This window comes from Panthera tigris, chromosome D3 (assembly GCF_018350195.1).
Source record: "Panthera tigris isolate Pti1 chromosome D3, P.tigris_Pti1_mat1.1, whole genome shotgun sequence".
Classification (NCBI taxonomy): domain Eukaryota; kingdom Metazoa; phylum Chordata; class Mammalia; order Carnivora; family Felidae; genus Panthera; species Panthera tigris.
Genome location: NC_056671.1, coordinates 50,793,087 through 50,808,263, shown reverse-complemented (window position 1 = coordinate 50,808,263; position 15,177 = coordinate 50,793,087).

Below are 15,177 nucleotides of genomic sequence, written 5' to 3'. Positions count from 1 at the left end.
AATAGTCTCTGGTGTTTTTGGAACCCACAGAATAATGTTCCTTGAACACATTGACACAATCGAGTTTCTGGACAGGAAAAGTGATGATCATGTCTTGGACTGTTGTTATTCCAACCAGGTACTGCATCTCCATAAGGTTCTACCTGAGAAAACATTTGTCATCCTCTGATTTTATCAAGATATTATTGTTGCGAAATTCTTGTTTCAAAATTATTTGTGAAAATCTACATATAAATTGAGATCACTCTACCCTGTTCAATAAGTCTTTCAAAACATTTTCTCTGTAATTTCACATAAATTACTGAAGAATGTATTTTAAAGGATTACTGTGTGTGTGAGAGAGAGACAGAGAGAGAGAGAGAGAGAGACAGAGAGAGAAAGGGAGAAAGAGAATGATTTGAAACACTTAACTGTTTATGTCTTCCAATTTTATACATTCCCACAAAAAAAGTCTAGTAGAACATATGACAAAAACACGATATAGTAGCTCAGAAAGAGCCCTGATAAAATAAATAGTAATGCTATGGTCTGAATGTTAGTGTTCCCCCCAAATTAATATAGTAAATTCCTAACCCCCAAGGGTGACTGCGGTAGGTGGGACTTTGGAGAGGTTCTTAACTCATGAGGGTGGAATCCTCATAAATGGGACTAGAGCTCTTATAAAAAACATACTCCCGAGATAACCTCACCCCTTCCATCATGTGAGGACACAGTGAGAGGCACCAGCATGAAATCAGGAAAAGGGCTCTTACCACAAAGTTACCACTGGTGCCTTGATCTTGGACCTCCCAGACTCCAGAAGAGTGAGAAATAAATTTCTGTGGTCTATAAGCTCTTCTGTCTGTGGTGTTTTGTTATACTAGCCATAAATTAAATAAAATAACTTCAATAGCTTCTCATTAACTCATGGATATGATTTGAATGAGCCAGCAATGAGATAGCATCACGAGATTGAGCAGAGGGTAGAGTAAAACAAAGTGGTTGAGAGCATAGGCTGTACACTCAGATTGTCTGGCTTGAATTCTAGTGCCCATCTTGGAACACTTACCAAAGTTCTTTATGCCTCAGTTTCTCACCTCTGTGAAGGAGGTGAAAATAGTGTTTCTAGGATATTGTGAATATTAAATGAGTTTACATAATGAAAGCTCCTAATGAGTAGTAAACATTCTACTAATGTTAGCTTTTATTATGACAATGGCACATCCTAGGAATTTGTAACCCTGGTTACAAATGGCAGATTTGGATTGTTAAATCAGCTGATGCTTTCCTGGAATAATTTGGCACCAAAAAAAAAAAAAAAAAAAAAAAAAAAAAAGCTCTAATAGTGACTTGTAATAGTGTGGAAAGCAAAGGCAGAACTTTCTCAAGTTCTCTTAATACAGCATGCAAATGTACAAATAATCTCTTGTATAATTAGCACATCTTTAATGAGAGGTTCCACTATCCCACCAAACTGTTACATGTGACTATCACCATTTAAAAAAAGTCTGTACTTACCTAAGGAAATGTCAACTAATGTACATACTAGAGCAATATTAACGTATATTTTCAAACTTTTGTAAGCTTGTCAATAAAATGAAATATTGATATTTTAAGGTCTTTTCTCATACTAAACTTTAGGTATAGAAATGTTTTCAAAACAGATATTCTAATGTTTCTTTGATATTTGTGACATCTTATTGTAGATTACAAGATTCTCCCAATGCATGGAACAGTAGATATATTAATGCAGTCCAATTTCTTTCCACAAGTAATCTATCATCCAAAGGGAAATAAATGGCTTTCAAAAAGAGATTTAATCATAAGCTAAAGAGAAATGGAAGCTTTAAAGACAAGCTTTAAAGAAAAGAAATAAAGCCATAGCGAGTGAGAAAGAGGAAATGTACAGAGTGCTTCCTGTCTGATTTCCCCACCGTGGATTTTCCCCACAAAGACCTAGTGACCAAGGGATTGATCGATATTTGCTACTCACTGTCTTCAAATAGTTAAATCCAAATCATTATCACATTAATTCCATTCTATAATTAAAGGTTCCCTATGGTAGTTAAAGAGTAGAATTTTTAAACCTCAGCTGACCTCACCACTAAATCCTGATGAATGAAAGAAGAAAAGATGTCTCAAGACCATGAAGGGAAATAGAAGTGGAAGATCCCAAGATATTCCTGAGTCATTCTATTTTTAATGTTTATTTTTAAGAGAGAAAGAGAGAGAGAGAATGAGTGGGGGAGGAGCAGAGAGAGAGGGAGACACAGAATCCCAAGCAGAATCCAGGCTCTGAGCTGTCAGCACAGAGCCAGATGCGGGGCTCCAACCCAAGAACCGCAAGATGGTGACCTGAGAAGAAGTCAGGTACTTAACCGCTGAGCCACCCAGGCGCCTTCCCACCCCCACCCCCCAAGCACTTCTGTCCCATAAAGCCCTGCTCCCTCTGCCCTTGGAGAATCAGGAAAACTTCAGGAGCTTCTAATTTCTTTAAATATTCCTTTTTATGTCTCTGAGGATTTTCTAGTGTTGAGTTTTTTATGAAAAAAAGACAGAAAAGCTCAAAGATTTTACAAATAGTACATAAGTGTCCAATAATCCATGTATATGTATCTTCACTAACATAGTGTACTAGCTGTTCATCCTCATTAGAATTTTTCTGAATAACCATTTATTTAAAGATTTCTTTTTTTTCTTTTATTTTAGAGAGCACACACAAGTGGGGCAAAGGGGCAGAGGGAGAGAGAGAATCTTAAGCAGGCTTCATGCTGAGTGCAGAGATCTACATGGGGCTTGATCCCACCACCCTGGGGATCATGACCTGAGCTGAAATCAAGAGTTGATTGATTTCAACTGAGCCACCCAGGCGCCCCAAACATTCTTTTTTTTTTAATTTAAAGATTTCTGTATTTTAAAGAGAGAGAAATATTGTGCAAGCCGTGGAGAGGGGCAAAAGGAGAAGGGGAGAGAGAGAGAGAGAGAGAGGGAGAGAGAGAGGGAGAGAGAGAATCTTAAGCAGGCTCCATGCCCAGTAGGGAGACTGATGTGGGGCTAGATCCCAAGACCCTGGGGTCATGGCCTGAGCTAAAATCAAAAGTCTGATGCTTAACTGACTGAGCCACCCAGATGCACCAATGAATAGCCATTTAAATGTTGCATTTGCAGCATAGTGCTGGGGCCTCAATATATCATTCTTAACCCCTTGCTTTCCCAGCAGGACATTGTTAAGACGAGTGCTACATATCCTAGGGAAGAGGAAAATGATCCTGCTAAAGGATTCATTCCCCCCCAAATGATCACATTCGCTGATGCCCCGAGACACTCCCTGCCCTAAAGCAGCTGATTATAAAGTATGTGTTGACTGGTTCCTAAAAGCTTCCCTTCACCAAATTATGAAGACTCCTTTTACTCAAAGGATCTTTTTTTTTTTTTTTCTAAAACAACCTTTGGAATCTTGAGCTTCTATTAAATAATTTTACTGTTTCAGAAAGACTGTTGCTAAAACTACAGCTCCGTATCCAAAGGTGAAAGGACACTTAAAACTTCTGTGCCAATTAAATTAACGAATGCAGGAGAAATGTCCACTTTCCAAAACATAGTTAAAATCTGATATCATTAGTTTTTCCTGAAGATGCATGAATTTTAACAAACTATAAACAGTTTCCCCTAGGTCTTCTTCTTTTTTTAACCATAAAAAACATTTCTTTCCTTCTACCTTCTTTTCATCCAGTCTATTGGTATAGAACCAAATGTGTGTGGCTTTCAAGAACTATGACTGAATTAGTAGACACAGCTACTAGGTTAAACTAGTTACATGTGCTGTTTGAAGAGAAACTCATATTGTACACAATGTTCTTTATTAGAAAAACTAGCTTGGAACCAGTGGCATAACTTCTGAATAGGGAATAATGTTCGCTATAAGAATGTGCTATTTAATGCAAAAATAGCAATAAATTACGGTGTATTAGAATACATCCTGCATTGTATCTTTTATCTCACACATTTTTGTATGTCTCAAATCCCTAAATTTATATAACACAGGGAAACTGACATTCAAATCGATCTTTATGAAGTTTTTCTGTCTCATAGCTTTACGATAACAGGTTCCATCTGCTGCAAAAAAAGGTCTGTCAACAGAATCCACTTGATCAATCCACAATTTTGTGATTCTGTATTATCTTTTCCATTTTCTGTTTGAGGCATATACAATTTTCATGCTTTCAAATTATAACAATAGTTTTAACATTTTAATGCATTTTTGGTGCATCATTGAGGAATATTAAGGACATTTGCATTACTTTTTTATTGTTCTTTAGCAGCTCATTGATGATTTTCATCATCCTCCATTGCCCCAAAGGAAATGTTGCCTTTGCCTTTGCCTATGTAGCTATTCATCATCTCTAGAAATTTAAGTTACCTGGCTCTGAATGATTTACTCAGCAGAGATGAATAATTCTCTGCCTGGCCCTTTCCCACCTCTAGCAAAGGTACCATTGCATTTAGGTTGGAATCAGTCGATTTAAGAAAATCTGAAGACATTTATGCAGTTGAAATAAAATCCCTCCTCTGTAGGTGAAGGTAAAATAAAATAGTGATAATGATATGACAGGAAGATCAGAAGGCTTCTTCTGGCCATTTTGCTACTAAGTAGTAACTAGAATAAAGTAATAGTCTGTGTAGGAAAATTGAAAATAATTATTCATGAAAAATATATCTCTTCAAAAAAATGCTAGAGTGTTCTTTTATTTTGATCCTGAAAGCATTGTGATAAATTTTAATCACTTTGATAAACTCACCCACATTACTTTAAATTAGATCTGATATATTGATTTGCAAGTTTAGTTGGATGATTCACTCAAACGTCTCATTTTCTAATCATCATCATGTATTATAATTTCTAGAGAGGGCGTGGCCTCGAAAAGTGTAATTACCTTCATTGCTGCACCATTGAGCCTGCTGTAAGTAAAATCTGTCCTGTTTAACAACTTCAGTGTCTTCTATCACTTGAAAAATCCAATCCAAACTCCTTCACATGGATCCTAAGACTCTTCCTGATCTGTCTCATACTCTTTCCCAGTCTACTCACCATTAAGGTTCTTGATGTTCTGGCCTGCCTCCAGGATTTTGATCCTTAGGACTCACCAATACTTCACCTCATTTTCACACGTGGTTCCTTGGTCAGATGAATTATTTCCCCTCTCTTTAGCTGGCTAATTGTACCTATTACTGTTAGCATTTTAATTTCAATTTTTGTTTCCAGCAAAACAATGCATATTTCTCATTAAAAAATCCAATGAGATTATATGGAAAACCAAAGTTCCCCCTTTCCCTACCTTTGAGATCTTGATTCTTGAAGCACAGCCAGCTACAAAATTGGTGGTATCCAGTGCAAAATGAAAATATGGGAACTTTTGTTCTAAAAACAAGAAAAAATACTGTTAAAGGTACTAAAGTGTAAACATTTTTCTTCCTTTATTCCATTGCCTTGCAACTTGTAATGGTGTTTTATTTTTATTTAATGTCATTTTAAGTAAAAAAAGTATTTACCGAGTCTTGCCATTCATCTTTATATTAGGCGATGACAGTATTAAAATGTAAATATAAAAGCATTTAACTTGTATATGGAATCACCAAAATTACACAATTCATATTTCATAGCTTGTATATGAATATGCATTTAGTTTAGCAGAACAGTGGACATACTGCACAAAATGACTTGATTGTTTTTATTTTACTTCTACATGCATACACATTTTATTAATACCCTCTACCTCTGGCTCATCCTTCCCTTTCCTTCTATGTTATCATTTTCAGTGTAAGTGGTTGGCTAATTCAGGGAAGTTCCACTACCACTAACTCAGTTACAGATGTAACATGCATACTTTCCACCATTTGACTTGCTGAGCTACCACCAGTTATGGGTCCACCAGAAGTCTGAGCTAATGAGGCATCTCAAATGTTATATACACATGAGCTAACAAGGAACAGTGGGGACACACATTGTATGTATCTACTGCTTCCATATATGCTCTACAGTCTCATTGGACCTTACTCACACGACGTAAGTTCAAAGATAAAATTATTAAAGACTTCAAGACTGCAACAGCAGAGCATTAAATCCAGCATAGGACCCCTCAGAGTCTGGGGTCCTGTGTAGTCACATGGGAATCACATGGCTTCATGGGAAGCCAGCACTGACACGAAAGCAACCATTTTCATCCATCTGAGCGGTCTTTTCTGAAATATCTGAATAACGTGTCATAAGCTCACTCATTTTACCACTATTAAATGTCATTAATTACACCCATATAAAATGCAAGGTCTTTGCTTTCTTATAATGCACATGCATAATCATGTCCTCCCAATATAATTATACCACATTTTTTAAAAATGTGGTATATAATAATCAGTGTTCATATTATCACTTTAAATCTTATTTACAACTGAGCAATGCAGTATATTATGATCATAATAATCATTTCTTCTGTAACTTTCTGTTTTCACTGGAGTTAATAAATGCCTTACTTATTTGCTTTGTTCTTTTTTAACTCCAAAATCTCTAATAGTTACCTTCTTGACTTAAAAGATAATTATCAGTATTGCTAATTGATAATTATTATATTGGTAATTAACAAAAAACATTGCTTTTGATAGTAAATCTACTGTCATCCCGATATTTGTTTCTTTGTGTATAGCATGTCTGTTTACTGTGGCTGTTGTTAAGTGTCCTCTGCATGGGGCACTTGAGTGGCTCAGTCAGTGAAATATCTGACTTCAGCTCAGGTCGTGATCTCATGGTTCATGGGTTCACGCCCTGTCTGTGCTGACAGCTCAGAGCCTGAAGCCTGCTTCAGATTGTGTCCTCCTCTCTCTCTGCCCCTGCCCTGCTTGTGTGCTCATGTGCACTCTCTCTCAAAAATAAGTAAATAAATAAACATTTAAAAATGTAAGTTTCCTCTGTATCATTGGTTTTGAGAAATTTGATAATGATGTAACTTGGTCTAGCTTTTTTTTTTTTTGTTTCAGAGAAAAAGTATTTAAGGCACAGGATTCATTGAGATTTGTGGATCTGTGGGTTTTTTAGTTTTTACCAAACTTAGAAAATTTTCAGCCATTATTTCCTGAAACATTTTCTGCTCCCCTTAATCCTTTCAGGAATGCCAATTACATGTATATTAGGGCATTTGAAGTTATCCCACGTCTCACTAGTGCTCTTTCATTTTGTTTTTAAATTCCCTTTTCTCTCTGTGCTTCATTTTGGATGGTTTCTCCTGTTCACTGATATTTTCTTCTGCAGTGTGTAATCTGTTGTTAAATTCATTGAGTGTATTTTTTATCTCAGGTATCCTAGTTTTCATTTTTAGGAGTTTGGTTTTTGTCTTTTTTATATCTTTCCTATCTCTACTTAACTTTTTAAACATGTGGAATACAGTTATGATAACTGTTTTAATGTCCTTGTCTGCTAATTTTAACATCCAAGTCAGTTCTGAGTCAGCTTGGATTAATTTTGTTCTACATCATGAGTCCTATTTTCCTACCTCCTTTCATGCCTGTTAATTTTTTATTTGATACCCCACAGTGTGAATTTTACCTTTTTTGGATGCTAGGTATTTTTGTCTTACTATAAACATTCTTAAACTTAGATCTAAGATATAGCTTCATTACTTAGAAATGGCTCTCTTTTGGGGCGCCTGGGTGGCTCAGTCAGTTATGTGTCCGACTTCGGCTCAAGTCATGATCTCACGGTTTGTGAGTTCGAGCCCCGCGTCGGGCTCTGTGCTGACCGCTCAGAGCCTGGAGCCTGCTTCTGGTTCTGTGTCTCCCTCTCTCTCTGTCCCTCCCCCACTCATGCTCTGTCTCTCTCTTTCTCATAAATAAGTAAACATTAAAAAAAAATTAAAAAAAAAAGAAATGGCTCTCTTTTTGTTCTTGTTGACAGGTTTGCTAAGGAGGACTGGAGCAAAGCTCGATCTAACGCTAATTCCTCTTACTTAAGTAAAACTCAAGACACTCTGTGTACTCACTTCCCTATAAACCTTGAGGTTTTCCCATGTGGATGGTGGGAACTGACACTATTCTCAGTCTTGTATGAGCACAGGGCACTGTTACACCTAATCCTTTCAGAAAACCCTTTCCCTGGTTACATACAGATCACTTCCTTTTACATAACAGTTCAGTACTCAGCTGAACACTTGCAGGGATCCTCTGTAGGTCTCCAGGGTTCTCTCTCTGAGCTTCTCTCTCCTCTTCAGTGTTCTGCTCTTCAGTTACTTCTGGATTGTTCTGTCCAGAACATCAGCCCTTTCATTCCAAGTGAGGGGGCCTGACTTCTTCCTCCCTGTGTTATAGCCTGAATGGCAGAGCATAATTCTTTTAGTATAACATATAGAGTGTAATTGATGCTTATAATTATAATAACTGTATGGATTGAAACAATGTAGACACAATAGCAGTAAAAATAAAATATAATCATACAATTGCATTCGTGTGTAATATTTGGGAAATATCTTGAATCTTTCCTTTCTCTAGCTTTTTAAAATTCATTTATGTGGGAAGGATTTATTGTACACCTAGTAATCATATGCTGTGCTTCTTTCTAGGATATGGCCCTAAGAATAAGAGAGTAAGAGAATATTTGAATTGAATTCTAGGACTTAGAACCTTATCTGGGATTTTAGGGAAAAAATGGCATAATAGGCTTTCTTTATTAAAAACGATGTATGGCCGTATCAATTCAATGCTTGCTGGAATGACTTGAAATACTACTTTCTATATTGGAAAGATTATGTCCAAATACTAATGCAGCTGTCTGTGAGCTGGTTATGTGGAAACACTAAATAGGATAGAGCTCTAAACATGTTACCTCCAAAAGTGTATGTGGCAGAGCTTTTTATTTCCTTCTACCTTTTTTTTTCCTTCCATGGAAGTTAACTCTTACTCCAATAAAATACCCATTTATTTCTCAACATAGATTCATCATTCCTGTTGGGCTGACAAGTTTTAACAGCTGTATTTCTGGTCCAGTTGTTTCCTTGTTGCGTGCACAGAATCGCAGCTCCTCTAGGACAGGGCAAAGACCACATAGAACAAAGACAGGGCAAAACATTGACCAATTTGGCAGGCATAGCTCCTAAGGATAGCATAAGCGATCATTATGTAGCTGCACACATAGATAATTTCCGTGGAGTTCTCTTAAAGATATAAGCCCAGAAAAGTCTTGATTAAACTAATCTATCAGAATTTCTCATATTCACCTCATACAGTCAATGTTTTAAAAGTGCATTCTATGCAAACCAGTTTTCTAAGTGCAGGGGCCATAAAAAGGAAAAATAAATGTAACTCTCCTCTCTTGTGGAGCTTATAATTCTAAAATATGAATATCAGATTATGACAAGTGCTATGTGTAAAAAATAAATCTGGGAAGGAACAATACAGTGCCAGAGGATGACAATGATGATGTTTTTCAAAAATTGATGCTGTAAGATCTTACAATATGAATGAGTATCCAACAGACTCTGTGAAATTTTGAGCACTTTTCCATCATAAAGGGCTGCAATCTATTTTCCTGAGATTGTTTACGTGACTTCTCTTTTAATCTCTACCCTTAAAATCATGGTGAATAATAGATGACCCATAGCTACTCCTGGATGGATGAATCCTATGAAACAGGTACTGTGATGTGTCTAACACATTATATATATACATATATCTATATGTGTGTATATATATACAATGTATGTATATATATATAATTTTACATATTTATATAAATTTTATGTATACAAAATTCACACACACAAACACACACACACACATATATGTATATATAATGTATCAAACATTTAAAACCTAAACAATTAAAATGATTAAAGCAACATCAAATAAGTTAGTGTTAAATCTAGATATAGAATTCATATCTTTTAATTTCAGTAACTGGGCCAAGCACAACTTGAACATACCTGAGAAGGTGCTTTCTGAGTGCTACCATTTCATGTACTATTATAAAGTAAATATTTTCCAAGTTATATGTTTCTACAGGGTCTGCTATTTCATTTAACCTGACTTCAAGTGATCAAAATCTGGAAGAATAAATTCAGAGATATTTTCTTTCAATTATTACATTTCTGCATGATTAGGTAACATGTCTTTTTGGAACACAAGTTCTGACCTCAGGAGAATTGATGTTTATTTTCAACCTGCTGATTTCTTGACTGATCTTACCCAAGTCATATAACCCCCTGCTTGAGTTTCCTCATCTGAAAAACAGAGATAAGAATAGTTTCTTGCTGTTACTGTTAGGAAATGTGAATAGCTCTAAAGCCTTATTATACAGAAGAATCAGGCCAAGGTAAGACAGTATAACAAAATACTGTAACTTTAACCTGATCTGGCCCATGGGGCACTTGCCCTCCATTGCCGAAGTAATTTATCCCACAAGTCACAACTATTACTTAAAGCTTGACTTTTTCAAAGGTCAAAGTCAAGTCATCTGTTATGTTTGGCTGGGATCCCACTCTCATCCATTATTTGATATTTTAAAGTCAGAGATAAAAGATGTAGGTAAAGGAGAGGATGGCTGCATCACTGGCAACAAAGCTGGGTGTGCATTCTGTCTCGTCCAGGCCCTTCTCTGCCCCATCAATATTCCGCACCCAGCATCTATGTCAGGTTCCATTCTCAAATGGGTAATTAACTACGAGAGCATTTAACACATGTTAACTTAACTGCTTGGCAATGTGCATGATTGAAGTTCCTGGCCCCTTTACTTAAGGAACTTATGAGTCAATTGGGGAAGACAATGGTAATGGGAAACAGTAACAAATTACTCAGAAATACATATAAAGACTCTGATATAGGTGATAACTGGTGTAGGACTTAACAGGTGTATCTTAGTGGGTGTATTAAGACAAACTATATTTCTAACCATCCCATTTAATCTCTTTAAGTTAATACTACCCACATTGTCCTTCTGTATATCTAGCCTCTTCTTCATTGCCATTTCTGCCTGTGTCTATAGACCTAAGATCTTCTCAATTTCCCAATTTTACATTAAATTAAATTAAATTAAAGATACACCTTTAATTACCATTACATTCTTCTTCTTTTCACAACTTTGTAAAACAGTGATTCTAGACTCCATTAGACTTAAAACGTTTTATTATAAATATTTTAACACCCTATTTCTATCCTAAAATGAAACACATAGATAATAACCTACAAATTAGGTTATTATCAGTACTAAACTCCAAATATAAACTAAATAGATAAAAATATCTTGTAACAATATACATTTCAGTTTGAAAATGTTTGGGTATGACCTCATATAGAAGACATAATGAAATAAGCTACTTACTCTGGTTTGTACAATATTTGTTAATTCAACAGCTACGAAAACAGATTGATATGAATGTGTTGTTCTGGAATCCCAAACATTAACATTGCTGTTAGTGTTGTATTTTCTAAAGGTGGGAACAAGTTTTCACAAAGTAAAACTTCTGTTGATTTACATGATAGCTGCTTTCCTGAAAAATACAGTGTGCATTAAAACTACATAAAAACATTTTTGTGTATGTTATATGAATTGAGGTTTTAGGGAAAGAGAATTCTTAACATTATTTTAGACTATATGAATATGTCAGAGATATTTCAAAAGCTGATCAGAATGTAGGAAAAATCTTTGTTATGTCCTATGAATTGCCAGATGTTTAGCTTCCCTGCTCACCTCTGTACTAAATATCAGAAGTACATTCACATTAATGGGAAACCACAGAAGCACACATGTGCATTGAAAGTTCCACCTGGAGAGCAGTAATGTCCAACTGAGAACAAATTACATAAGAGGTATAGTTTACACTTTGCTCTTTCATTTATTTCTTTACACAATGTACCTGGCTCTAGTCCCTACCATTTCTATGTAATATTCTATTATGTAATATATCACATTTGTTGAGCCATTTCTTATCTTGCTGGACCTTTAGGTTGCTTTCACATTATGAAAGTAATTGGCATATGTTTATGGGCGTATGTTTTTATTCATCTCAGGAATTTCAGGATTGAAAGGAATAGAACTGTTGGGTTATAGAGGGGGTGTATGTTTAGCTTTAAAAGAAATTGCCAGATGTTTTCCAAAATGATTCTCCCATCTTACACTCCCATCAGCAAAGTATGAGCCATGTTTCAAATATCCACCATCATCTAGTGTTTTCCATCTTTTTACTTTTAGACAGTTTAATAAGTGTGTTGTATCTACTTGTAGTTTTAATTTGCATTTCTCTAATGGCTCATGTCTTAAAAAATGCTTTGATGTATTCATTGGCCACTTGAATATCTTCTTATTGTAAAATTTCTCTTCAAGACTTTGACAATTTTTTGAGGCGCCTGGGTGGCTTGGTCGGTTAAGCGTCCAACTTCGGCTCAGGTCATGATCTCACAGTCCGTGAGTTCAAGCCCCGCGTCGGGCTCTGTGCTGACAGCTCAGAGCCTGGAGCCTGTTTCAGATTCTGTGTCTCCCTCTCTCTCTGCTCCTCCCCTGTTCATGCTCTGTCTCTCTCTGTCTCAAAAATAAATAAACGTTAAAAAAAAATTAAAAAAAAGACTTTTCCCATTTTTAAGTGAATTGGTTTGTCTTATCTTGAAATTTTTATATATTCTGGACACAAGTCTGATAGATAAATGTATAGCATATTTTCTGTCAGTCTGTGGCTTGCCTTTTAACTTTCTTAATTTTATAGTTTCCAATACATAACCATTTTACTTTGATGAAATCAAGTTGTATTAGTTTTATAATAAATTAGAGCCCTTGCTTTATTTCCATTTTAGAAATATTTACTTATCCAAAAGTCTTAAAAACATTCTATGTTTTATTCTAAAATAATATTATTTTAGTGTTCACATGAGTCTATAGCACACTTTGATTTCATGTCTGTGTATGCTGTGAAGTGAAGATCAAGTCTTATTTTCCTTCCCCATGTAGACATCCGGTTGCCCTAACATTACTATGGATCCTCAATGAATTATAGTGATAGGTTTGTTAAAAATCAACTGTGTTGCTCTATTCCTAGACTCTGTCTTGTTTATTGATCTGTAAGTCTATCTCAGTGGTCATACCTTACTCTCTAAATTAGTATACATTCATAATAAGTTTTGATTAGTCAAAATAGTCCTGGAAAGAACATCCTGAAGAAATCAAAATTGGAAGGCTCAAGAATTCTCTGAAATTTCAATAGTTCAAATAATCAATATGCTGCTTCTTTCTATAAAATGCAACCTTTTTAGAAGTCTCTCTTATTCCTACCCTCTACTTTTTGTATGTTTCTGGTTTTGAGATAATATTGCAACTAAAGAAAAGTAGCCAAAATTAGTAAGGTAGTTCCTGAATACTCTTCACATATTTTCCCTAAAGGTTAACACAATTTGAAGAACTGATATTTCTTCTATAAATTCTATAATTCATCAGTAAAATAATCTTGGTATGGAATTTTTTTATTAGAATATTTGAAAGTGGTACTTCAATTTCCCTCATTGAAGTAGGATGTCACCTTATTTTCTTTTTGAATAGGTTTTAGTAAATTGTGTCTTTAAAGAAATAGATTGATCCCTTTCATCCAAGTTGTCCAATTTATGGGCACTGAATTCTTTGTAGTATTTATTTATTATCCTTTTAATGTCTATGGACTATAGTAATGTCCATGCTTTCATTCTTATTAATAATTTGCATCTTCTCTCTTATCTAAATTCAGTCTGTGTAAAGGCTTATCCATTTAATTGACTTTTTAAAAAAAATAAACCCAGCTTTTAGTTACATTGATTTTCTGTACTATTTTCCTGTTTGCAATTTCATTGATTTTTGCTTTTAACTTTATTATTTTCTTCCTTCTGCTTGCTTTACATTCAATTTACCCTTAAAGGTAAAAGCCTAGAATTCTAATTTGAGACATATTCTATAATATAAATATTTATTACTATAAACTCCCCTCTAAGCAATGTTTTAGCTATGTACCAATGATTTGGTCTGCTGTATTTTCATTTTCATTCAGCTTAAAATATTTTTAATTTCCCTGGAGACTTCTCTGACTCATAGGTTATTCAGAAATATATTGTGTAGTTTCTAAATATTTGGGGATTTCCAGGCATTTTACTAATGTTTTCTTATTTAATTCTGTTATCATTCAAGAACATTATGTATGTGATTTCTATTGTTTTAAATTTGTTAAGGTTTGTTTTATAGTTGAGAATGTGATACATCTTTTTTAAAATATTTATTTATTTATTTTGACAGAGAGAGAGAGAGAGAGAGAGCATGTGGGGGAAGGGCAGAGAGAGGAAGACAGAGAATTCCAAGCAGGCTCGCATCAGTGCAGAGCCTGATGTGGGGCTTGATCTCACAAACCATGAGATCATTACTAAAGAACTGAAACCGAATCAGATGCTTAACTGACTGAGCCACACAGGTGCCCAGAGAACATGGCCCATCTTAAAGAGTGTTATATGTGCACTTAAAAAAATAACGTGTGTTCTGTATTTGTTGGGTAAACAGTTCTATGAATATCAATTAGGTAAAATCAGTTGGTAGTTTTGCTCATGTCTTTTATGCTCTTATCGATTTTGTGTCTATTCTGTCAATTGTTGAGAAAGGAGTGTTGAGGTCTCCAATTATAATTTTGTATTCATCTATCAAGTTTATTAATTCCTTATTTGGCTCTGTTCAGTGTATTGATGAGCCTATTGGAAGCATGCTTCTTCTCTGTTACATTTGTGTTTGCGTGTGTGTGAGCATGTGAGTATTTGTGTATTTAGTATTTCTGTTGATTCTTTCTTATAGTTCCCATTTCCTTGTTGAAATTATCTATCTGATCTCACATGCTGTTTATCTTTTCCATTAGGCCCTTTAACATATTAATCATAGTTATTTTAAGTTTCTTGGCAGATGGCCCAACATCTGCATCATATTTTAAGTCTTCTGTTGGTTGGTTGGTGGCTTGGCAGTGGGTTGCTTTTTCTTTCTTCTTTCTTACATGCCTCATAGATATTTGTTAAGAGCTAGACAGCTTCAGTAGGTCAGTAATGACTCAGGTAAGTTATTGCTATGCCTGGAAATGTTTTTTCCTTCTACTAGACATTAATGTTGGAATTTGAATTAATCTAGGCAGAGATTGAACCAGCACCTTCAATGTGCCACAGAGTTCAAATTTCCCT